The sequence below is a fragment of the Ochotona curzoniae genome, unplaced genomic scaffold (genome assembly GCF_017591425.1).
Source record: "Ochotona curzoniae isolate NIBS_2020 unplaced genomic scaffold, NIBS_Ocur_1.0 contig_4105, whole genome shotgun sequence".
In the NCBI taxonomy this organism is placed as follows: Eukaryota; Metazoa; Chordata; class Mammalia; order Lagomorpha; family Ochotonidae; genus Ochotona; species Ochotona curzoniae.
Genome location: NW_024466129.1, coordinates 2,317,395 through 2,335,997, shown reverse-complemented (window position 1 = coordinate 2,335,997; position 18,603 = coordinate 2,317,395). Strand labels below are relative to the sequence as shown.

Sequence of the window (18,603 nt, the reverse complement as noted above, 5' to 3'; positions counted from 1 at the left end):
GAACATCAAAGTGTATTCTAGTCTAAAAGGTGCTACTAAAGCATAAGCTGGAAACAATAATACAGAAGCTGGATTGCTGTCAGCCTTTATAAGTCGAAAACTGCAGGGCAGGGGGTGCAGGAGAGGGCTAGAATGGAAGCAAAGAAATAAACCTCAGCTGGGTCAGACTGGGAGCAGGCTGCTTTCCAGGCACTGCACATGCAAGCTGCCGAACGCCTCCAAATCAAAGCCAAGATGAAGGTCAGGAATATAAGCCAACTCTGCCTTCCAGCAGAGAGACATCTCCGTAGGGAAGGTGGTGACAATACAAGCAGCAGGAGAGGAGGAGCAGGAGGGTATTTACAGACCAGTCAATATTCATGATGGCTACTTTGACCTGAAGGAAGTACTGCACGGAAGGGAAAAATATCTGAACAAAACAGAGCATGCCTCTGGGACCAGCTGTTTAGGAGTCTTTACAGGCTATGGGCACAGCCTGGGATCTGAGAGATCCTGCAGGATCTAGGTCAGAGTTGGAATAACTCTCTGATGAACACCTAGTGTTTCTCTGAGACTCCCAATACACCTAGCAAATCCACTTAGGCCTTAATTGTACACACATTAATTCTCAAGGGTTGCTGACTGTTCACCATCCCCAAGGATAAGTTCAGCTGGGAACTCGACCGATAGGGAACTCGTAGCAATAGGCAATAATAAACAGTTCAGTTTGCTAGAAGGAGAACGACATCTGAACCCTGCGCTGCTATTTCCCTAAGGTAGATCATTCTGCCTTTACATTATTTTAAAAATTAGTTAACACAGTCTTTAGCAAAATACATTCTATACCTTTGTGAAACATAAACATTTTTATTTATTTTTTTTTTTTGAGAGATTTACTTAGTTTGAAACAGACAGGAAGAGAGGGTCACAGGGAAAAGGCTGGGTCGGCCAGAAGGCAGGAGCTTTGTCTACCCGTGTCAGCCGACTCACGAGCTGTGCCACAATGCTGGCCCCCAGAATTCTTTTTAAAAGAGCTCTACATTTATGTACCTCATATAAAACAATTCATATGCTTTTCTAAAAACATTGAAGAAGGCCTCTGCTAAAATCATTAGTTGATAAACATACCAATCGTAGCATGATCCTTGCAGCTTATTTTACTAAAAATGCCTATCATCACATCCAATAACTGTTTATAACCTGAGTACATTTTTGGTCATTTTAGAAAAACTTTTAATATTTGTTTAATCATTTTAGTTACTCCTCTTTCAAATGTTTAAAGTTCAGCAACATCAACTTAAATTGAATAATACAGAAATGAAATAAGCATCTAAAAACTAAACTTTTCATTTTTTGGAAGCTATGAATTCCTTCAACAAATACTCTTCTGGGTATGGACCACGAAGCAGCTCCTGTTCTGGACAGGGAAGATGTAACTGTTAGCAAGACAAATGGTCCTGCTGCTGAATGTATTCTGTCAGCAGGGCCAAAAAGATCAAATATAGCAGCACATAACACTGGCTGGCTTAAAAAGCACTATGAAAAACTGAATTTAATATAAAAAGATGGTGAGGAGAGGACTTATATTTTGGAAACGGTGGTTTAGAGAGAGACTTTTCCAGTCAGAGGTGAAAGCAAAGGTCCTGGGATAGGAACGGAATGCCAGTACCTCTCCTGACATTTTCCAGCACTGTGTTGACCTTGTGTTTGTGGGTATTTTCAATGAATTAAAAAAATAACCCAAACATTTCTGGATAAATATTGTTCATGAAATTATATGACTTAGCTTTTTAAGACTAAATCCAATAGTTAATATACTGGAGCATCATCCTGTGGGTTGTTCATATAGAAGTTGACATTGTGGCTTTGGAGGGGTCAGTGCTGTGCTGCAGCACGCTGGACTGCTGCTTGCTGCGCCGGCATTTCATAAGGGTGCTGGCTTCTGTCCTACTTGCTCCTGTTCTGACATGACTCCTGGCTAGTGCGCCTGGGACAGGAAGGGAAGATGGTCCTGGTGCCTGGACCCCTGCACACATGTGGAAAATACAGATAAAGCCGCTAGCTTCCGGTTTCAGCCTGGCCCAGCCCCAGCTGTTGTAAACATCTGGGGAATGGACCTAAACATGGAAAAAAATCTCTGTGTCACTCCCTCCTCTCTTTGTAATTTCTCTTTTCAAATAACTCTTCAAAAAAGGAAGTCTACAGCTTCCTGAACCTGCAAGAAGCTGAAATATATTTGTAAACACAAGACATAAATATAAATATTAATGAAAAGAAATAGCTTAACATTACAAGGGCAGTGTTAGCTGTAAGAATTCAGTGGAAAAGGTGACCCAAAAAACTATCAAGTGGTGACAGTGGCCTTCCACAGGACACAGATATGATGCTGGGCATTGTAGACCAGACAAGCTAAACGAACTCTACAGAGAGAAAATACACTGATGGCTAGTGTCGCCACTGACACTAAAATGACGAGGCACACTCTTGAGGGTCCAGGAAAAGCTGGAACCGGACCCCTCAATGCCAAAAGTGGCTGTGTTTAAATCCTTCTCTCCGCTGCTCCTGTCCCCATTAGTCTAAGCTTTCCTCCGCTGCTTCTCCAGCCTCTTTCCACCCCCCTTCTTCCCATATTTCTTCCCGTACTTTCCCCGTCTCCTTTCTACTACCCTTCTTCCCGCCCCCCAGTCTTTCTTGTCCATCTTTATCTGTCTATCTGTCTGTCTGTGTCTAACTATCTGTCTGTCCGTCCGTCCGTCGTCCTCACCTAGCTTTTACCGGCTACATTTATATCGTTCTCCAACAATCACTTCTCCCCGTGGGTCCACTACATGTTATCTGATAAGCCAGTAGCAATCACATAATCACAGCGAGGGCATTAGCCTATCCCTGTAACTTCCTGTTAACCTGCTGGCGAGACCAGCCCCACCTCCTGGCCCTGGGCCAGCCGCCATGTTGCAACGGCCCCTTCCAAACTCAGGAGCGACTTTAGCACCCTGCTCCCCAGAGGCTAGCAAGATGTAAACTTAGACACTGGGTATGTCCAGGAAATCACAAGACAGACTGCAAGAACAGGATTCATGGGCCCAGCTCAAAGGCTCAGTGGCTAAATCCTCACCTTGCACATGCCAAGACCCATATGGGTACCAGATTATGTCCTGGCTACTCCATTTCCCATTCAGCTCCTTGCTCATGGCCTGGGAAAGCAGTTCCAAAGCCTTGGAACCCTGCACCCATGGGGGAGACCTGGAGGAAACTCTTGACTCCTGGCTTTGGATCAGCTCAGCTTTGGCCATTGTAGCCACTTGGGGAGTGAACCAGCAGATGGAAGATCTTTCTCTCTGTCTCTCCTCTCTGCAGATCTGATCTGCCTTTACAACAAAAATAAACAAATATTTAAACAAACAAAGAATAGAATTCATAAGGGCAGAAGTTGATGGGGGTACAGAGAAAACTAGATGTTAAATAAAAGTGGTTTAACTTAATCCTGTGAGCAATAAGGAGCCATTTATCTGACATTGACTGTATAGTTTCAGGTTTGTGAGGCCTTGTTAAGTTCAGTCTCTTCTGCTTTTATCACATGAAGTTGGTGGTATGTATAAAGAACCTTATCCAAAGAGAGATCTGGCCTTAGAAGTTGTCATCTTTTCGTCAGTGAAGGTCATGTGTAGTATGAGAACCTTGAGCACTAACCAGTGTCACAATAGGACTCCATCCTATGGAGGCTTAACCAGGCAGTGCTGGGTCTGTGGAGACTAAAATCGGCCACACAAGCAATGCATGAGTAAAGTCTAATGGGGACTCTGGGCCACAAGGCCCAGGACAGCTTCCTCTATGTCTTGTCTCACAATGATGCCAGAAAAGCAAGGAGGACAAATTCCATGCTTGGTCCTTCTGGATTTAACTCCCAGGCCTTTTCTTGGCTGGCTTTAATCTGCCTTCTTTACCTGCAGTACTCTGTAACTGTAGGTTTAACAGCTATTTGTGAGTCTGTGAGTGCCTCAGGTGAATGTTAAGCCTGAAGGCAACTAGGGGACTCTGAGTTTATAGCTCATGTCACAGTGAGCACAGTCTTGCCATTCCCACTCAATCACGGGCAGTTACTCTGGGGTCCAAGTTGACTACGAACAAATCTAAAGAGCTCACAGTAGCTCTCATCAGTGTACCTTCTCCACTCAGAGAAATGCATCATGGCTTACATTTTCTTCTGTCTTAAGCAAATTACCACAATGAAAGAGTTCCATAAGACTGTGTTAATTTGTCATTTTTAACTTTAAAAATTTATTTTTTTATTTCCCTAAGCTCTACAAATAAAACTCTTTCATTTTTCCAAAGTTTTCAGTGTCTGATACCAAACTACGTATGTGAAACTGTACTTATGTTACAGGGTAATTAGGTGTTAAGTGTCAAATAGTTCACAATTTCTTTGAGTAAGCTAGGACATGAGCTTTTCTGGCATCCCATGTAGTTCAGGAAATTGTCACTTTATGACTAGGGAATGCAATAGCCAATGAATCATCACTTTTCTAATTTTTCCTCCTCCAATAAGTATTACTATTTCAATAAAGTACTACTTTGTTGCCCCATTCTGCAAAACTTCACTGTTCTAAATTTTAAAGCTTTTGTTCATTTTCCCTTGCTTAGATGGTGCTGCTTTCTGCAGTTTCTCCTTTCAGAATCTTGTTAATTTATAAAAGCTCATCAGATTTCTCCCATAATGCCTGCCTAAAGATCCCAGGTGAAAAACAAAACTTCCTCCTTCATATTCTTACAATACCAAATTATATATATAAAATATATATTATATATTATAATATATTATTATATATATTATATATTATATTATATTATATATGATATATATCATATATAATAAATATATATTATATTATTATATTATATATTATAATAATATATATTATATATAATATATATATATATGAGACTGCTGCACAGTGCCTTGGGCTATCTCTACTAGAACTGACAGATAACTCCTAAGCGCTGAGGATGCACCTGGTAGTATTAACTGTCACTCCACACCTAACAGGGGCTGCACATTCATTCAGGATCCCTGAGTGAAGGATTTTGTGAAAGATGAAAATGGCACCCCAAGTTAAGAAGAGAATGGTGAGTGGGTCATGTCTCATGCTGAATTACAGATAAAAGCCAGACTGGGAAAATGTTTCTTCTGTTGGGCACTCAAATCTGGCCCTCTGGGAGGAAGATTATTAAAGTCACCAGAAGATAGAACGTTATCTAATGGGATTGCTACTGCAGCCAATGCCATGATTTGCAACATTTCAATCACAACAAGTGTAATGTTTTGAAACCCTGCTTTGCCAAGGGTTAGTTGGAAACAACTATGGAACAAAATTCCTATTTCTGATGTGCAGGAAACAAGGATTAAAACAGCCTTTGCACAGATCTGTAAAGCATATATTTGTTTATCTACACTTATAAAGCATTAATTTCATTTAATCTACTTTCAACTTCGCCTAGGTTACAATATTTTGTGAAGATGGTGTGATGCTGCCACTGGCTAAATAGTTCCTAAAAATAACTTATCTCTGAGTTAAATTTCTTTTTTATTATGGTTATGACACTGTTTAAGATTATAATGTAAATGATGCATCCCTGAAACCAAACCGGGACGGTAAGAAACAGAAAACCTTTCACAAATGCAGCAAATCTGAGGTCACATGGAGAAAAAAGGCAGTAGTAACTGGTTTTGATTCTTTAAACAAATGGATGCACTCAGGAGATGCCAAGCCATTAGTGAAATCAGAGGAGAGTCTGGAATCCCTGAATTTCAGAGACATGTCAGGAGCAGAGCAAGTGGGGCAAAAGAGTAGTTATGGCTGTGGCTCCTGAGATCAGGCACCCGAAAGCACCCCAAGGAGAAGCCTTGGGCAGATGCAAGGCGAGAAACAACGGCATGGCTAGTGGGGTTGTGGGGAGGTAGTTCATGAATACAAGGCATCTTAGCATGCTAATTTTTCACTTACATTTTATTTTTTCTAGTTATTAGTTTCCACAACAGTTTTGTAGATACAGGCATTCTTTCCTCCCTCTTTTCCCTCCCCTTACTTGTTCCCATGTTATTACAATTATACAGCCTCTCAGTAAAAGCTGTTCGTTAAACTTTCTAACATTTAAATGGATCACGACGTGGTAAGTATTGGCAAATGTAGAAAACCTAGTATTGTAATTTTACTGAATATTTCAGCAGAATAACCACCAAAATATCAGTTGTCCTATAAAGAAAACTCATGTCACTCAATATGCTCAACTGTAATAAGGGTTTATCCCAGTGTCAAGGCTGCCAGATGAAAGCACATGTTCAAGGGCATGGATTTAATATTGCATGAGACACACGTGTTTTAAAATGTGCATTGATAATCAGAAATTAAAATTTGAGCAGATGACTGATATTTCTATTTGATAAATGTAGCACTAGTTCAATTAATGTCACCCTATTCAGAAAAGTGATTTCTGAGTACCTTCACCTAACATTTTATTTTTCTTTATGTTCTTTTAAATATTTTGTTCTGAAATTTACCATATCTAGCATAAAGTGGTCTCATTTAATCACAAGCAAGCTATGCTCAACTTACTTAATAACATGAGCAAATACTATTTAAAAGCTACAGATATTACTATTAATAAGATCAGAAAGATTCGATGTAACCTACAAAAGACTAAGGGAAAAGAGATAAGAATGGACAGATAAGAATGGACAGACACCATCATCATTAGTGAGGACAGCAAGCCTCAAGACACAGAAGAACTGAATCCTTGACCTGGAAAACACGATCAAATTAAGATAGAGCAGTCTGTACTGAGGTCCCAAAAGACACAAAGATAGGGAACAGATAAAGGTTCCTCACAGAGAATAAATGACAAAGATGCTGAGAATGTTGACTCTGTCAATACTGTCTGATCATATGCCAAGAAAAAGATCAATCAATTGACATTTAAAAAATGTGTCTGGTTGCCCGTTTCAAAACTAGCATAAGGACAAAGCCTACAGCTGAGATGTTAGCACAGTGCTATGCCTTGTAAAGGACAATTTATTTCTGTACTATTGACACTGTAAAAATTGATCCAAAGAAGTCAGGGCACTAACCTAAAAAACTCAGAGGTTGTGCCAGGTTGAAGATAGACAATCCTTAACCAGTTACTTAGGAAAAATGAAAATGTATGGGTAATAGGTTTTGAACAAATTTTATTTTTAATTTAAAGAGTTTAATAATTCTAGCATCTACACTTAGCTTTTATCATTCTTCTGAAAAGTTTCAGACTTTTCATTAAAATTAATCAAGCAGCATGCATTATAATACCTAATTGTAACAGTATACACAGTTGAATAAATTGTGATTCAGGGCGTGAAATGTAAATGAAAGCTTTTTGTCATTTCATATGTTCTTCAAAACACGTATTTTTTTAAATTTATTTTTTATCACACAGTTCCATAGGCTCAGTGATTCCACCCTCTCCACCTTCTTTGCCAACTTTGATTTCCCCTAGATTATAACAACTTATATTACTGCAATAGCACAGTCCTTCAAAAAAAAAGTTGTACATCCATCATTTTGCTAAATAAGTATACCCTGACATTGTGGGTATAAACAACCGCGCAAAATCTGGCATCCTATCGTCAAGATACATTTAACAGTTCCATTGGGAATCCATCTTTTATTCAAAGTAGCGATGCATACTGCAATGTATCTTCACTTCTCAATATGACAGTCTCAAGTATAGAGTTCCTCTAGATGAATACATGCACATGCATATTACCTATATAACTATCACTCTTAACAGGAATCAGTTAATTTACATTTGAAATGGAGATAGAGACAGACCTCTCCTATCCATTGACTCATTTCTCCAACAGTTATAGCAGCTGCAGCTGGGCCAGGCCAATACTGCAAACCTGGTTTCCCGTGCGGGTAGCAGAGACCCAAGGACCAGAGCCATCGGCCCTATTCACAGGAAAAGAGACTTGACCTCTGATGTTGTGAAGGCCCAAGCAGCAAGCAATGTCCCTTAAGTTAATATTCTTAATCATTGTACCAAACACCACTCAATAAACAAAGAATTTTTAAGTGGAAAATTTTTGAGTAAAAATACATTTAATATACAAGTATGTGTGCAGACAGGCAACTTTTACCTTCTTGCCTGACATCAATCACGAGGCTCACGACTGCCAACATACCATCCTATCACTCATCAATGCATTAGTCGTCTTTACAAATCTACTACATGTAATGTCACTAAGCATGTGCTTACGATGGTCAGCAAAACAGGGGGACTGGAGATTAGGAAGTGGAACTTTGATGAACTTAGTAAGTCAAAGAGAAACAAAACTGCTGTAGTCCATTGGGGGGAAATGTGAACTTGCTTGGACTTCTTCATACACGCCTCTTGGTCCACTGGGTATCCGTAGCAAACTCACAGGCTCTGGGCGCCATCAAACTGATGTCCCCTTCAACCATACTTAGCTCTAAGGTCAGCAAATGTGATTTTGCAAATGTACTGTCTAAGTCTGGTAAAACGTCAAGTACTGCTTTAACATGGAGGTAGGAGAATGGGAACAACATTTAGAGAAAAAGTTGGGTGAAACTCAGCCTTTTTTGGTTGCGTGGAGGATCCTCAATTAGAGGCTGAGCAGAATGACTGTAGTATTGATCTAGAATCAATACTGTCCACAAGAAAAAAATACATAAGCCACAGATACAGATTAAAATTTTGTTACAGCTACATTAAAAATGTTAAATAAACTGTAGAAATTCATTTTAACATTTAATTTAGCACAAAGTATGTGAAATGTTAACATTTCAACATGTAATCAATATTAAATCTATTATGCAGATATTTTATATTCGTTTTTCATATTTTATATTCGTTTTCAAATATGGTATGCAATTTCTTTCTTTCTTTTTTTTTTTTTTTAAGATTTCTTTGAAAGGCACAGTTACACAGAGAGAGATGGGGCACCAAGAGGGACAGATCCACAACAAACAGGTCTAGACTAGGCGAAAACCAGGAACCAAATACTTCTGGGTCTCCCATATCAGTGGCATGGGGTTCTCTTTTCCAAGCTCATTAGCTGGGAGCCAGTTTGGAACTGGAGCAGCAAAGTCTCAAACTGACACCCATATGGGATGCCAGCATTGCTACCTTCTACAGTGCAACACAAGCCTCTAAAATTTATTACACTTACACTACTTATTAATTCTGACTTGTCATTTTCAAGTTTGTGACGGTAGCTTCTATACTAAATAATGCAAATGTAGATTTTAAGGCAGAAATCACATCCTGTACGTTTAGCTTGCTTGTCACAAACTTTGTTCTATGTAGGAATCAGAAAAAATGTCCTTCAATTAGGGGAGTGAGAATAGGGAACAGGAGAGTAAAGTGGAAATGAAATTCTTAACACCTTCCTCCAGAAGTACATTCCATCCGAGAGAAGAACTGCTCTGCCTTCCTGTCCTCAGCCGGTCCTCTGAGATGTCCCAGTGTCTTACAAAGTGGCTAAGCTCATTAGCAAGAATGAATTTCTTAGCAGTACTCCCATACATGTCTTAATTACAGAGGACTTATTCTATGACCCTGGGGTAATAGAGGATCCTGGTAAGAAGTACAAATAGGGCACAGTCTTAAACATTTTGTATGGGCTTATCTTCAAAGAACTCTATATGCCATTGTGCAGATCTCAGAGAGAAGTTGCTCCAGGGATTGCCAAAAGATTATGGAAGTAATTTTATTTAATCCTATTTTGAGAAGTCAGTGACCTGATTCTGTTGGAACTGAGTTCTCCATGTCTAGTTTGGAGCTTTCCCCCACTGTATCACAATACAATGCCCTTCGCAGAAAGCATATGATAGTGGAAGAAAAAAAAAAAGCCTTGAGTTTCATATGCAAATGGACAAGTTACTGAATATCTCTAGGTTTTGTTTTCTTAACTCCTCCTGCTACTCCACAAACACGATGCTAATTCTAATTTTCAAAATTAATATTAGCTATGAATCATGCCAATTTAAGTCCCTGACACATTCTAAGCACCTTCAATCATGGTGGGCAGTCTTCAGCCTAGGATTAAACTTTTGCCTTGTCTCTTGAGTAGGTGGACCACCTAAAAGTTTGGAACTTTGGCAGCAAGATGGGGGTCATGTGATCAGATTAAGGGTTAGCAAATAAATAGCCATGGGAATTTCACATCTTTATTGATGAGTCATGATTTCAACCTACCATTCAGTATGTAGGTCAAAATCATAACTGAACTAAAATAACAAACATTAATATCCCATTACAACAATATCTGAACACTTCAGCTTCTGACAAGGAACACACATGTACATATGAAAAGTGTCAAAATGTCTGAATACCACAGCCTTAGGAAATTATAATCTCAAGGTGTAAAACTTCTCAACTTTTAGCAGACGAAGATGGGCAGGAAAGCAGCAAGCATCTGACATCCTAAGAAAGGAATTTTTAGGACAACCATGACACAAATTTGTTACACATGGATTCTGAAATCCACGAGATAAGAATACAATGACATAACTTTTATTAACATGATTAAGTCTAACTGCTCACAGATGACTGAAGGACAAGGAATAATTGGTTCTAGACAGGACATCTCCACTGAGTAAGACATTTTTTTCCCTTTAATGATGATTTTTTAATAAAAGAGCTTAGGAAATACAATAGTTAAGTTTCTGGTGAAAGGAATTTTCTCTCTTTATAAATAGATTCTGCTATAAATCCTTTTTGTGTGGAATTAGATTTGCATAAATTGAAAATCCTAATAACATGCATAATAAAATGCTATAGTTTGCATTGCTATTTTTGGTTAATAATAAAAAAAAACAACCTGGATTAAATAAAGCAATGTGCTTTTTAAATAATGAAGCACCAAGGATTGGAAATGCTTGGTTTAGAGAAAAAAAAAAAACTAGCAATAAGGCATAAAAGAGTGAAAACAAGTTTGTCCTTGATACAACCAGCTTTATCTTTAAAGAATGACTTCTTTGAGCCCTACAGTTCTAGCACCAACCAGCTCCACTGCTCATAAGTTACCATGATTTTTGAAATACCAAGCACAGAGGCTGTTTGTCAGTGTTCACACAGACAGGGTTTAACAAAGCTAGGTATTCCTTCCACCTTAATGTCTTTTCACACGCGCTCCTAAGTACCATTTTGCCTCACTGTTCTCTCATCTTTTTTTGGCTTCTTGGTTTACTTTATCATTAACTCTCCTGCAACATTCTTAATGTGTTCTTGGCTCTCCTCTTCTACAATGTTCTTCTTATATGATTATGCACATAAAAAAATGCCTCAACTTTAAGGCACTAACTAACGATTTGCAAATCTCCAAGCATCAGGTCTATCTTTGAAATTGCCTATTAAAGGCAACAACTGTTGCGGCACAACAGTTTAAAGTGAGCACTCGTGACAACTGTATCCCATAGCTCCATTTTGGATCCAGTTTCCTGCAACACACTTTGGGGGGCACTGGGTGATAGCTCTGTGATTGGAATTCTGCCACCTATGTGGGAGAAGCTGACAGGGTTCCAGGCTCCTGGCTTCAGACTGCTAATGGACATTAGTGCAGTGAATCAAAAATGAAAGATCTCTCTCTCCTTTCTACAATATAAAAGATTTCACTTATTTATCTGAAAGGTAGAGCGGGAGAGAACAGATTTTCCATTGGCTGGTTCACTCCATAATTGACTGCAATGGCCAGGCCAGAATCAAGAGACAGAAACTCTATCTGGATCTGGATCTGACATATTAGTGGTAGGGTTCTAGCTACTTGGGTCATTTTCTGCTGCTTTCCCAGATGTATCAGCAGGGAGCTGGTGTGGAAATGGAGCAACCAGGTCTCAATCAGCACTGTCATATGGGACGTTGGGAGTTAACAGGAGGAGGCCCAACACACAAAGCCACGATGCCAGCACCTAAATTTTTAAGAACACCTACTGATCATCTAGAGCTGCTTGCTCCATACTACCTTTACACAAAGCAGTCTTTCCGTCTTATCCTTCTGCACCACCCTTTGGTGCTGCAAGCCAGGAGCCCTGGAGTTCCCTTGAGTGTATCCTCTTTCCTGTCAGTATGATAAAGCCCTGTATATTCTTTCCCATGATTGCTCCTCAGATCCACAACCATGTCTGTCTGCCCTTGCCTCCTGCCTTGTTTCAGGATCTAAACTCACACACACTCACACACACTCTCCCTTTCTCCACCCCTCATTTGCTCCCTCCCTATAATACTATGACAATATATACTTTTTGAAGCTAGTGTTGTAACACAGCGCTATATTGTCATATATAGTGCTATAGTGAAGTGCACCACTTCCGATTCAGTCTCCTATTTCTGTGAAAGCAGCAGAGGGTCATGCTGAGACCCCTGCCGCCCAGGTGGGGAACCAGGATGGAGTTCCTGACTCCTGCCTTTGCCCAGACCTGGCTGTTGTGGACAGTTAAGGAGTGAAGCACTCCGTAGACGATGTCTTGTTCATTCACTCCAGTTTTTAAATAACCGGATAAACACCTTAACATTTTGAAGTTTAATTCACCTACCAAGAAAATATATATAAAATGTACAATTCAATGTTTTAACATATACCTGCACACAAGCTAACACAAATGTAGGTTAACATATTTTCATACTCAAAAAATAAACCTCATGCCCTTTGATAAATGGCCTCCCAACCCTCATTCCTCCTAACTTTTCAGCTTCTATTCTCTTTATTTTAAATTAATTATTTTAGTTTCAAGGGCTCTGGGATTTCCCTTTCCATCCCAGAACCCCTGCCCCCGAATGATTTCCCCTATTTTATCAACATAGTATAGTCCTTCAAAAACAGTCAGGCTCTGTTTTCTATGTGTGTTAAACTGCATGTTTTCAATAACTCACAAAGACAAAAGCACACTATATGTAATAGTAATCTTACATGATTGATTTCTTTCACTAACCTAATGTCTTCAGTGTGCAACCAACCATGCCTAGGCATACTGCCACACCTGATTCCTGCCTAGTGTCCATAACACGGTAGAGTAACAGCACAGCACATTTCATACATCCACCAATCAGCGGGAATCTCAATCACTTACATTTCCCTGAGTATTTATCAGCAATGTTTCTACGAGCACTAGTATGTGAGTTTTTGTGTGGCTATATTTTCAATTTTCTTGGGTATATATCTAAGAATGTAATTGTTAGATCATATGATAACTATAACTTTTTCTTAAGAATCAGAAAGACAGAGAGAGACACAAGAAAGACGTTCCATCACCTGATTAATTCCTAAGCAGCCTGAAGAGTCGGGGACCAGAGTCCCTGGTCCGAAACTCAATCTGGAACCCAACGTGAGTGGCACGAACCAAACTACTTCACCAACCTATTAGTACTAAGTGTGTTTCATGTGTTGGCTGTCCACCATCCATTATCTTCTTTAGAGAAATACCTATTCTTATTTTACTCAGCTGGGCTGGGTTGTGTTTTGTTTTTTTTTTTTTTTAATTCAGCTGTAAGAGTTCATTATATGTTTTTGATAACAGACATTCTTATTAGACATATTCTCAAATGCTTTTCTCCCATCTTCTACCTTGTCTTTTCATTTTCCTTATTGTATCCTCTGATATAGAAGTTTAAATTTTGATGAAGTATAATTTATTTGCTTGCTCATTTTTGTTGTTGTTCCTTATACTTTGGGCTTCATATATGAAAAACTGCCATCCAGTTTAAGGTAGAGAATACAGGGAACAGAAGTATGTGGCAAACCATTACAGATGACAAACCACTGTCAAGTCTAACGTGACGAGTGCTGGCTCCAACACTGCGGTGCAGCTATTCAAGCTGTCACCTGTAATGTTGACATGCAATCCAGGCACTCAACTCTGAATCTCATTCCCTGCTACTACGCCTGGGAAAGCAAGAGAAGATGATTCAAGTCCTTGAGTTCCTGCACACTCATGGGAAAAACTTTAAGAGTTATAGGTTACTGATTTCAGTCTGGCTTGGATCTGACCATTGCTCCATTTGTGAGCAAACCAGTGACTGAAGGGTATCTCTCTGTTTCTCTCCTTTCTCTTCTCTTTGTAATTCTGTCTTTCAAATAAATAAATACTCTAAAAACACAAAAATAGGCAAAGGAAAAAATCTGCTATCATACTATCAAGGTATATTAACTGATTCATTGAGAGTTTTCCTTAGACTTCCTGCGGTTGCTTATACCTACAATGCAGTAAGACACAAAACTAGCAGAATGTTAACTTGTAGCTGTTACTAAGGGACTGGAACACTTTGACAATATTGGGGGAAATGGTGGGAGAGAATAATGGGAAGGAGGGAGGGACGAATCCTATACCTAAAAACTGTATCATGGAAAGTAATAACAGTAAAAAAAATAAAAAAAAAATTAAAAACAAAACATGGTAACATATTTACCCTAAGCATTATAATAATTTTATATTTTTGGCTCTTATATTTAGTTCTTTGCATAATGAGTTTTGCTTCAAAAATGTTTCTAAAAAATCAACACACAGTGATCCTACTTCATCACCACATAATGGAAATCTCTGGTAGTTCTGTCATCTCCACTGTGCTGACTCCATTCTGGTGGGATGGAAGAAGAAGCCATCTTTCCCCTTAAGCTCTGACACGAGCCAGACTCCGCTTGTTGATTTTTTTTTAACTCAATAGTTAAAATTGAAAGACCTCATATGCAGTGTAGGAAGAATACAGTGTAAGTAAAATGAACAATTTCAAAATAACAATAAGTCTAAGGGAACATAAACTAGTCACAAAATCATAAGGTTTTCTAAAGTTCTTGTTTTTCTTAAAATCACACTTGTTATGGTAATCGTTGGAAGAAGGTAATGAATAATAAGAATTTATTTCAGAAAGTATAGGAAGATATCTAATTAGAGGGTTTACCAAAATTTTACCAATATGCTGTCATTCAATCACCTCAAAGATCTTTTCTAGACACCACTTTACAATGGATCAACTCATTTGTATTTTGTTATACTTCTTTTCAAATGCATTGCCTCATTTTGTGATTGTCTATGTAAAACAAAAATTAGTACTTCAAAAGTCATGTAGTAGGCAATGATTATTATAGCTACAAAATCTCCTGTATTTCTTATTTCTGACTTTTTAAAGAGTTTTTTTTTATTATTGCAAAGGCAGACATATAGAGAGAAAGATCTTTCATGCATTGGTTTACTCCCTAAGCGGCTGTTTCATTTGGAGCTGAGCCAATCTGAAGCCAAGAACTAAAGAACCCAGAGCTTCTTCTTTTAATACATATTTTTTAAAGTAAAATGGGCAATAGAAAATATTCAAACAGGCAAAATATAAACCATTTTAAAATTTCTATTTTCTATTTATGAATATATTTATTTCAACATGTAAAATAATGGTGTTCCTATTATTTAAGCTATTTTCAATGAGACAGCATTTACTTCAGCATTTAGCCAAGTACTGGCAGTAGAAATGAGAGATCCGTGTGATTGGTTAATTAAGATTTCAAAGAAACTGCTGCTCCCTAGAGGGGAGGCTAATTTCTCATTTATAAGCCCATTTATAGCTCTAGCTTTGAGAAATGGTCCTAATAAAATTCACAGTTAAGTAGACCTTCAAATGCATATCAGCCATTAACATTTGGGCTGCCTGCTGTTAGTAAAATATTAATATTTGATGCCATGGCATTTTTGTTTTACAAATCTGTTTCAGAGTCTCATAAAACAGCTTTCTTTATGTGTTAAGCAGATTAAGCTCAGGTTGTAATGGTTGTTTCTAGAACAACTTCAGCACAATTTACGGCTTCTAGGAAACTACATATTCTCTAATTAGATTGCCCATGTTCCTTTCAATATCTACAGGTGGATACACTATCTCGGACACAGGTAACTTATTAGAGGGTCAGGTGCTGAATCCAGTGTCAGTGTTGGCTACATTCACATTTAACAAGGTGCCAGACATGATTCCAAGTATTCTCTCAATAGACAGATTCATTTGGTGGTATTTTGTTCATAAATTAATGGCATCTTTATTGAAGATGTTAGAAACACGGAAAGCACCACAGACCACTAATGATATTTTGGCAGGAAAATAAGCTGAGTTCATAGACGATAATGACCAAAACCTTGTCTCACACTACAAGAGTGTGTTGGGTGAAAGAAAACCATTGGCTGCTAACACAAAATAATCAAGTCTTACAAGAAAAGCATTTAAAACACTGCTATATAATAGTGAAGCACATATGATACTACTTTAGTTTGGATTTTTGTCTAATTAGGAAGCATGTATTTCTCTGAGCATAATAACATAATAAAACCTACTCATCAAATGTACTTTCAAATAGTGTGTATGTAGAATATGAGGACAGAAGTCAGCATTAATCACTGGCTATTGAAATAGTAGTTTGGATATTAAAAAATTTTTCCAAATATAAAATCTGGGGATGGATGAGATTTCCTTCCTTCCTTGGCCTTAACTTCCTGCCTTCCATGAACAGAAAGTCGGCATGAATGAACCTTGGGAGTGACTAGGAGGGTCAGAACCTTGAGTGCTTCAGAAAACTGGCAATGAGTTAGAAAGCTATGCTACTGACATTTGCAACTTTCCTAGAATTGCACCCAAAAACATGGTGAATTAATGGAAGGCCAGAATAGGGTAAAGCAAATAACATCAAGTATTAACAAGAGAATCTAAATGTTGAATATGTGAATGTTGACTAAAGGATCTTTTAACATTTCATATGCAGGAAAATTCCTTTAGTAAATATAGATTATGCAAAATAAGGAAAATTATACAGATTAAACATAATATATTCTATCCCTAGATATTTATCCAAAAGAAAAATAAAATTATACTTACAAATGGTCAGTGTAAGATCACATCAGAAGCAAACCAAAGGTCCTTCAGTAGATGAACTGACACCCACAGGATATCCTTACGACAGACCATTCAACCATCATCTATTACATTCAACAACATGAAAGGATCTCAAAAAATGCCAAGCCAAGCTGATGATTCTCTACCAGGTTGATTTTGACCAAAAAAATAGCACTGGCATTATCTGGAAACATGTCTGGCCATCACAACTAAGCCAGGAGTTGGCAATGACACCTAGTGAATAGAGCCAGAGAGAGTGCTAGGCATTCTGAAATGTATAGGACAGATCACAAACCCAAAAACAAAGAATCATCCTGCCCAAAATGTCAATTGTAGCATGGTTAGGAAATTAAACTGAGTGAATGAAGTCAGGTACCAAAGAGCAAGTACCTAAACATATCTCCAATTATGTAAAGTTCTAAGCCAAGGAAAACTAGTTTATGTTGATAGAAATTAGAATAACGCTGATTGGGCCTGGCATGGTAGCCTAGTACTAAAGTCCTTGACTGAACATGCTGAGATCCCATTTGGGCGCCAGTTCACATCCCTGCAGCCCCATTTCCCATCCAGCTCCCTGCTTGTAGCCTGGGAAAGCAGTGGAGAATGGCCCAAAGCCTTGGAACCCTGCACCTGCGTGGGAGACCTGGAAGAGGTTCAAGGTTTGTGGTTCCTGGCTTTAGATCAGCTCAGCTCTGGTCATTGCAGCTACTTAGGGAGTAAGTCATTGGACAGAAGATTTCCCTGTCTCGGGCAGGGGGGCGGAGACCCCAGAGTGGAGCAGGGGGACAGGAGGAGGCTTGTATCCAACCCTGGAGACTCCCAGATCCTCACCAAGGACTATCAGTATGGGCACCAAGGACTACATCCCAACCGCCGAAGAGACCATTGGGAACTGGAATGCCTTCGGAGGCCGAGAACTCTGAGGTCACACACCCCCTTTTGGATCTCCCATATGGGTTGGAAGAAGCCCAAATCCTTCCTCACAGGATCCAATGTCATCGGAACAACAGCCAGGAACCCTGAGCAGTCTGCAGAAACAGAACAGTAAACTTCCTTTGGGACTAGGGAGAGGAGCTTTCTCTGGTCCTTACTTAGTTCCAACTTTGGATCTCCACCATCTCTTGCAATAACCATCAGTGTTGCTCCAGAGGGGCCCCACTCCCCAACACACACACACACACACACACACACACACACACACACACACACACACACACACACACAAATTAGAATAGATAGGCAGAGAACAACAAGGAAAGCTTAGAACCAGGCCGGAAACGGTCAGCATGGACTCACACATACCTTACTAGGTAGGACACAAAGATTATTTACTCCATACTAAGGTATTGAGGATTTCTCTGCACACCCCTCCTAAAACTGTTCTGCACCTCAGTTGTTCATATATGCCTTGTTAGAGTTATAAGTCAGTTTAGACTATCCTAAAATCTGCCAAGTTCAGTAAAAATATGCTTCAACACTATAAACTGCTAAATACTAAAATTAAAATAGACATGAGACAGTTGACTAGTACCCTATAGCCATTTTAAGGTGTATAGCAGCCGGTTCTGTGTATAAACTAAAATTGAAATGTCGATGAAGTAGTCACAGGATGTGGTTAAGAACTTGCATTTTTTTTTAACATAATGGTTACTCAATACCATGTCAATTAATTCCATAATGTTGTAAATTGTTGTTGATGTTATGTTGGGGCTTTTA

At 38.8% G+C, this 18,603-nt stretch overlaps 1 protein-coding gene across 5 annotated transcripts in view; it reads right to left on the bottom strand.

Annotated features, from left to right (window-relative positions):
• Nucleotides 1-18,603, bottom strand: part of RABGAP1L (RAB GTPase activating protein 1 like) — a 592,969-nt gene that overhangs the window by 271,756 nt on the left and 302,610 nt on the right. Inside the window, exons 1-2 of one of the 5 annotated variants that reach the window (XM_040984294.1) lie at nucleotides 10,520-10,524; nucleotides 9,416-9,419 (exon numbers count right to left, since the gene is read on the bottom strand). The exons of the other annotated variants lie outside the window; for them this stretch is intronic. The gene's annotated coding sequence lies outside the window, so the exon portion shown is untranslated. Of the gene's footprint in view, nucleotides 1-9,415; nucleotides 9,420-10,519; nucleotides 10,525-18,603 lie in introns of those variants that run through there. 5 annotated transcript variants of the gene reach the window in all.